Raw genomic sequence first — 6,126 nt, 5'->3', positions numbered from 1 at the left:
AAAAAAAAAAAAAAAAGAAAAAGAAAGACAAAAGAAAATTACAGAGTCTTGAGAGCTGTGTCAATAACTGGGATCAAAAACCAAATATTAGAACAAAAGATTAGCCTAGTGCTCCCATCTACAAGAGTTTTAGAAGTTCTATATCTGGAAACCAAGGGCCATGACATTAATAACATTAATATCTCTCTCTCTATATATATGTGTGTGTGTGTGTGTGTATATATGTGTGTGTGTGTGTATATAAAATGAATTGGAATACGCAATGCCTTGAACAGCACCTGACACATAGTTAGTACTAAATGTTATTCATTATTGTGATTGTGTGTGTGTGTATGTGTGTATATATGTGTGTATATGTATATATATGCACAAACACATAAACATATGCACATACATGCACTAATATTTCTTATCATAATATGGGTATTTGATAGATTGACGGGTAGATAAAGATACTTAAAATTTACAGTGCTCTAAGAATGGTGCATTGCCTAGGAGGAGTGTAAAGTTTATTGGTTATGGTTAGGTTATATGTTATAAAGGATGGATGCATTTTTTGTTCAAAGTTAACCACAGTATGTAGGTAGAAAATGTATAACTGTCAAACTAATACAATGGAAAAAAAAGAGTGAAAAGTTACTTATGGAATCCAAACGAAGGGAAGAAGAGAAAGTTAAAAAAAAAAGTAGAAAGCACATTGTAAAACTGTACATTTCAACCTACATATATTGGTAATTACATGTACAGTGGTTAAGAACTTGTGCTATGGAGAGAAAAGATCAAGTTTCAAATTCACCCTGTACTGTTACTAACTCTTTGATTTTTGATAAATGTCTTAAAATTTCTAAGCATTGGATCCTCATCTGTAAAATAAGGAACAATATCATCTATCTTACACAGTTACTGTGAGAATTAAGAGAGAACAGATATAAAACTTTTTTTCATCTGACACATAGAAAATACCCAATAAATGATAGGTTGGAATTTTATTATTAGGAGAGACTCTGATACATACAATTGCATAGACTTTCTCCACCAGATCAGACCATTTTATGAGTAAAAAACTGAGAAAAATAAATGGTAAACTCATCCACGTCAAAGGCTTTAAATTTTCATGCAATGCATGGGTAACTGTCAAGTGAAGTTGAGGGTGATTGAATGGGGTTAGTGAACTATGAAGTTGAAGTTGGATAGTGAAAAAAATAATAAGATCAGGAGGGGACAGACAATTGGGAGAAAAATACTGAAGGCTCAGTAGGTTGAAGTTACAGGTATGAGAGGCATTAGGGCATATATAAGCTGGAAGAAAGAGAGTAACCTGAGCCTGGGAGCCTACAGCTTAAGATATCTTAAGAGGCTCAATGTTGAGAGATGAAAAGATTCTGGGTGTGGTCAGGGGATGGAATTCCCAAAATTAAGAGGAAGTAAGTCACCAGGTCAAAAGATCAAGGAATTCAGATTTGGTAGAAATCTCTGCTGCAAGTGATCATGATTTACTTTAGAACCTAGGAAAGAAGAGAGAACAAAATGATGAAAATTTTGAACTATTGAAAACAAATAGTTTGAACGTCTTGTTCAGTGTCACATAGCTGCTGAAAGGCAGATACTGGATTTCATACCTAAGCAGTCTGGCTTCAGAGGCCCTACTTTTGACCACTATGTTATACTAATTCTAATGATAAAATATGTCATTATAACTGAAAAAAAGTTAAAGGATTATTATAGAATAATACATATAAATACATAGAAATTGATTATTAAAACACTTGTTTAAAAATTATTTGTCCCATTGAATGATAGTTTGCACAGCGTCTGCAGCACTGCACATAATGAACATGATTTATGACTTAGCAAAAACAGTGAAATGTCATATTTACCAAAAACTCTAAGAAATTTATGTTCTTTATGCAGATGTGACAGATCTCAGGACATTTTGCCGAGAATATTTCTATACTGGGAAAAGAAAGCAAATAATATATGAGCACACTGTAGAAAAAACTGTGAAGCAAATATAACATGATTTGGCAAATCACAGAATTATTATCTTTAAATTTGTATTTATTTTTATACCTCTCAAAAATATTACTTTCTTTGTGACATTCAGCTGAGCAAACAAAATTCAAGTGTAGTAAAAGATTCATTGTCTCGAGTTCTTAACGGTTTCTTAAGACAAGTTAAAGTTGTCCTGGAAAAAGATCAGAACCGTAAAACGACTAGCAGAACTATGCTTTGCAAAAGTCATCTGAAAAGCTATCCATTGTGTATATTATGGTGCCAGGATTTGTTTCCAATAGGGCAAGAGTTCTGCCATATATTCAATTTTCTGGCCTCTCACTTGCATTAAAAATGACATAACAAAGCTGTTGGTTAATGGGAGTATAAACCAAGCATATGATTCAGGCTCAAAGGTAGAGACTCTGCCTTCAGAGAAATGGAAACAGACATGGAACAAACAAGATTTCTACACAAGATAAGCTACTTCTACATAGTAAGATCATATATAAGGTCTTTATATAGTTAGGAGGAAAAAGACAAAATGTTTTGAGTTACTTAGTACACCAGTGTATCAAAAAGCAAGGATGGTGAGGTATCTTAGGAAGAGCATAGAGACTGCTGACTCAGATACAAATGAGTTTGAATTCTCTATCTGCTAAAGGAACTGAGCAAGTTACTTAAACGCTTGCAACATTGGTTATTTAATTATAGTAGGCAAAGAATAATATGCTTTGTCTGAGAGTCCTCTTAGAGTAATAGTGTAGTTAAGATACCTAAATATACTACGTGCTGATAAACAAGATTATTATCATTAGTGTTATTGGTATTATTATCATTTGAATTTCTTAAACAAAGATGCACCAAAGAGATTTTACATGGCAATATACTTGGAACAATATGTGACAGAGTCAGAACAGTCAAATGCTAATATTAGAGTCTAGGTGCTTGTTATATAGGTATTCATTGCAAAATTCTTTCAAGTTTGTTGCCTGAAAGGTTTTATAATAAAAGTTTGGCCAAAAAAATATACAGAGAGGGAGAAAAAGACTTGATAATGTATTAGTTATTTTCCCTTATAATATACTAGTGGTTTGTACAGGTTTCAAAATACTGATCATGATACTGTACTTACCTAAAATCTTTAAATGCAAAATTCTTTATTTTAATGAAGCTGTCCAGTGTTTACACAGACCATCTTTCTCTCTTTCAGGACACAAAGTGGAATTAAACTTTCCCATCTCCTTGAAAGAAAACAAAGAAACCATAAGAATATTTCTGGTCACTGTGCAGTAACTAGGAGTGACAGATATTACTTCCGGGTCAAAGAATTGCATTGCTCAGGTGCAACTCTCTTTTCCTTTCCACTGCTGTGGAAAAAGGGAAAGTCTGCACGTTTCAGGTGACAGATGGCAGAAGGTCTGCCATTCTATTCGTCTGGCTGCCTGAGAGATTACATAAGGCAGACCTGCTCTGCTGACTGATACAAGAACGCATACCACATGAGAGAAATTAACTTTTGTTGGAGAGGGGGTATTAAGCCAGTTAATTTTGTAGTATATGTCCTTACATCGTAACAGTCTACCATGAATAATTCATTCATATTTTGCATATCTTTTTAGTGACAGGAATTGATAAATTCTGACAACCTAATGCTATGAAATTAGTACAGCATTTCCAATTTAAGGTTAAATTTGTCTCTAAATGATGCATGAACTTTGTAAAAGTCAAATAGCTAAGCTTCTAGTGAGAACAGTAATTTACTGCCCCATCTTTTCTAACCCAGTCTTACTTCCTAGAAATAACAGTTTTTAGTATTTACTGTTTGTGTGAAGTTATCTACATACTGCTAATAATATGTTCTTGTCTTTCTTGATTTGGCAGCTTTAAGCAACCTGTGTTGATTCTGTTATGGAAGATCATTTAGCACTCGTATACTTATATACTCCCTTCTTCATATATTTTGATAGCTGTGTTAATACTTGAATTTCTTAACTTAGTTAATAAACTTTGGGAGGAAAAAAACTCTTATACTTCTATTTCCAGTTGCAACAACTCTACAAGGCCATCTCAGTTGTTCTCTTTGTGAGAGGAGTTAATTTTCTAACCATCCTGTCTACTTTGTCATCATCTTTTGTCAGATATACCTTTATTTTCATGGTCAAAGTTGTTCAAATGTATACTGTCTTAAAGCATAAACTAGGCTTGCAATGTATTTCCTATAAACTGATTCTAAAATGTGAAAGATTAAAAAAAGGACAGTCACAGTATGAGTATCTAAATATTGTTCTTTTTTCCCTAGGTTCCAATAGGAGATTGAATCCCTTTTCTGTGTTCGTCACTTAGCAGACATTAAACTGAAGCCTTGTCCTCTCTAATTAACCAATTAACACATTTCCACCTTGTTTCCATTATCATCCAAAGAGATGTTGAAATCTGTCATACACAGTTGACCTCCCCTTCAATTTTCTTTGCAGTAATGGATTTATTCCTTATAAAAATTCTGCACAATGACTTCGGTGGGATTCCAGGAGGAATATGAGGCAAATATGTTTAGACAGCATCTTCTCTGTGTTTTATTACCTTGATTAAAGACTTAATGCCATGCAGGTGTTCGAAACCTCCCACTTGAAATATCTTTGTAAGTCCTGGGAAAAGGAAGAAGTGTTTGCGAAAGTGTTAAAAGTAGGGAGTTAAAGGTAAAGGTGCATGGAGTAAAGCATCAAAAGAGAGCAACAGAGAGAAGGGAAAGGGATTATGTATGGTACCATGGGTCACTTAACTGAGCTAACTAAACCTAAATGAATTCTGACTACATTTGGGCTTGCATATGTAGAGGTAGATATTAATTTCACTTCTTAGAGGTAAGTACTTTTCAGTGAATATTATTTTTATGCTTTTAGAAATGTCTTATTGCTCCACTTGGTATACATAAGAAACTTTGCTCAAACGTCCCACTGATAATCCAACAACCGCCTCCACACCTCCTTTCCCTACACTTTCACTCTCTAATGCCTAATAGTAATAAGATTCTTCTCTCCTCTAATTGTGAGATTGTTTTTTCAGTTAAATATTGAAACGACTTTGAGTTGTTTTCTATTTTTCCTTCAGATCTATGGAGCTCCAAACAACTACTTTCCAAATATATTGTTTAATGTGCTTCTTTCTTCTCAAAACACTAGAATTCATAGATTTTTTTGATATGGTAGGTGTCTTAGTTTTCTAGGGTGGCCATAACAAAATATCACAGATTTGGTGACTTAAATAATAGAAATGTATTTTTTCACAGTTCTGGAGGTTAGAAAATTTAGGATCAAGTTTGATTTCTCCTGAGTCCTCCCTCCTTGAATTGCAAATGGTTGTCTTTCCTTTCTGTCTCATAGGGTCTTTTTTCTGTATGTGCACATCATACAGGGGTTCTCAGCATGTTCAAATTTCCTCTGCTTGTAAGCACAAGAGTCAAACTGGACCCACTCTAAAGACCTTTATGAGGCAATTAAGCCATGAGAGCTCCTCCTTTGTGATTGGTATTAATATCCTTATAAAAGGAACATCGAGCAGTGTTTGATCTCTTGCTCTTCTGACTTTCAACATGTGAGGACGCAACGTTCCCCTCTCTGGAGAATGCCGCAACAAGAAGCCATCTTGGAAGTGGAAAGACCAGGCCTTCAGTAGCTGATACCTTAATCTTGGACTCCTAGCCTTCAGAACTGCGAGAAATGAGTTTCTGTTCTTTATAAATTACCCACTCACAAGTATTGTTTTAACAGCTCAGAAGGACTAAGACAGCATCTCAAAATGTTACATTTCCTTTACTTACTAATGTAAGCATTTTGAGTAACTAACAAAGGTACACAAAGATAGATTACGTGTGTGTATTACCCATATTTTGGCAGATCAATTATTACTACTCACTACTATACACAAGAATTCATGCTAGAAGTTTTAGTACTTACAGGACAATCAGACAACATTAAGTTACTGTAGTTTTAAGATTGATACAATTGTTTTGTTTTGTTCAAAAGATTAAAGGCAAGACATCCCAGAAAAAGGAAAACACATCAGTCACTTCTAGATTCAACCTCAGTTATCAACCCTACAAAATATGTCAAACTTTAAATATAGGCATACATA

This window comes from Mandrillus leucophaeus, unplaced genomic scaffold (genome assembly GCF_000951045.1).
Source record: "Mandrillus leucophaeus isolate KB7577 unplaced genomic scaffold, Mleu.le_1.0 Scaffold340, whole genome shotgun sequence".
Lineage (NCBI taxonomy): Eukaryota > Metazoa > Chordata > Mammalia > Primates > Cercopithecidae > Mandrillus > Mandrillus leucophaeus.
The sequence above is the reverse complement of the archived record's forward strand: the minus strand, read 5'-3'. Positions refer to the sequence as shown.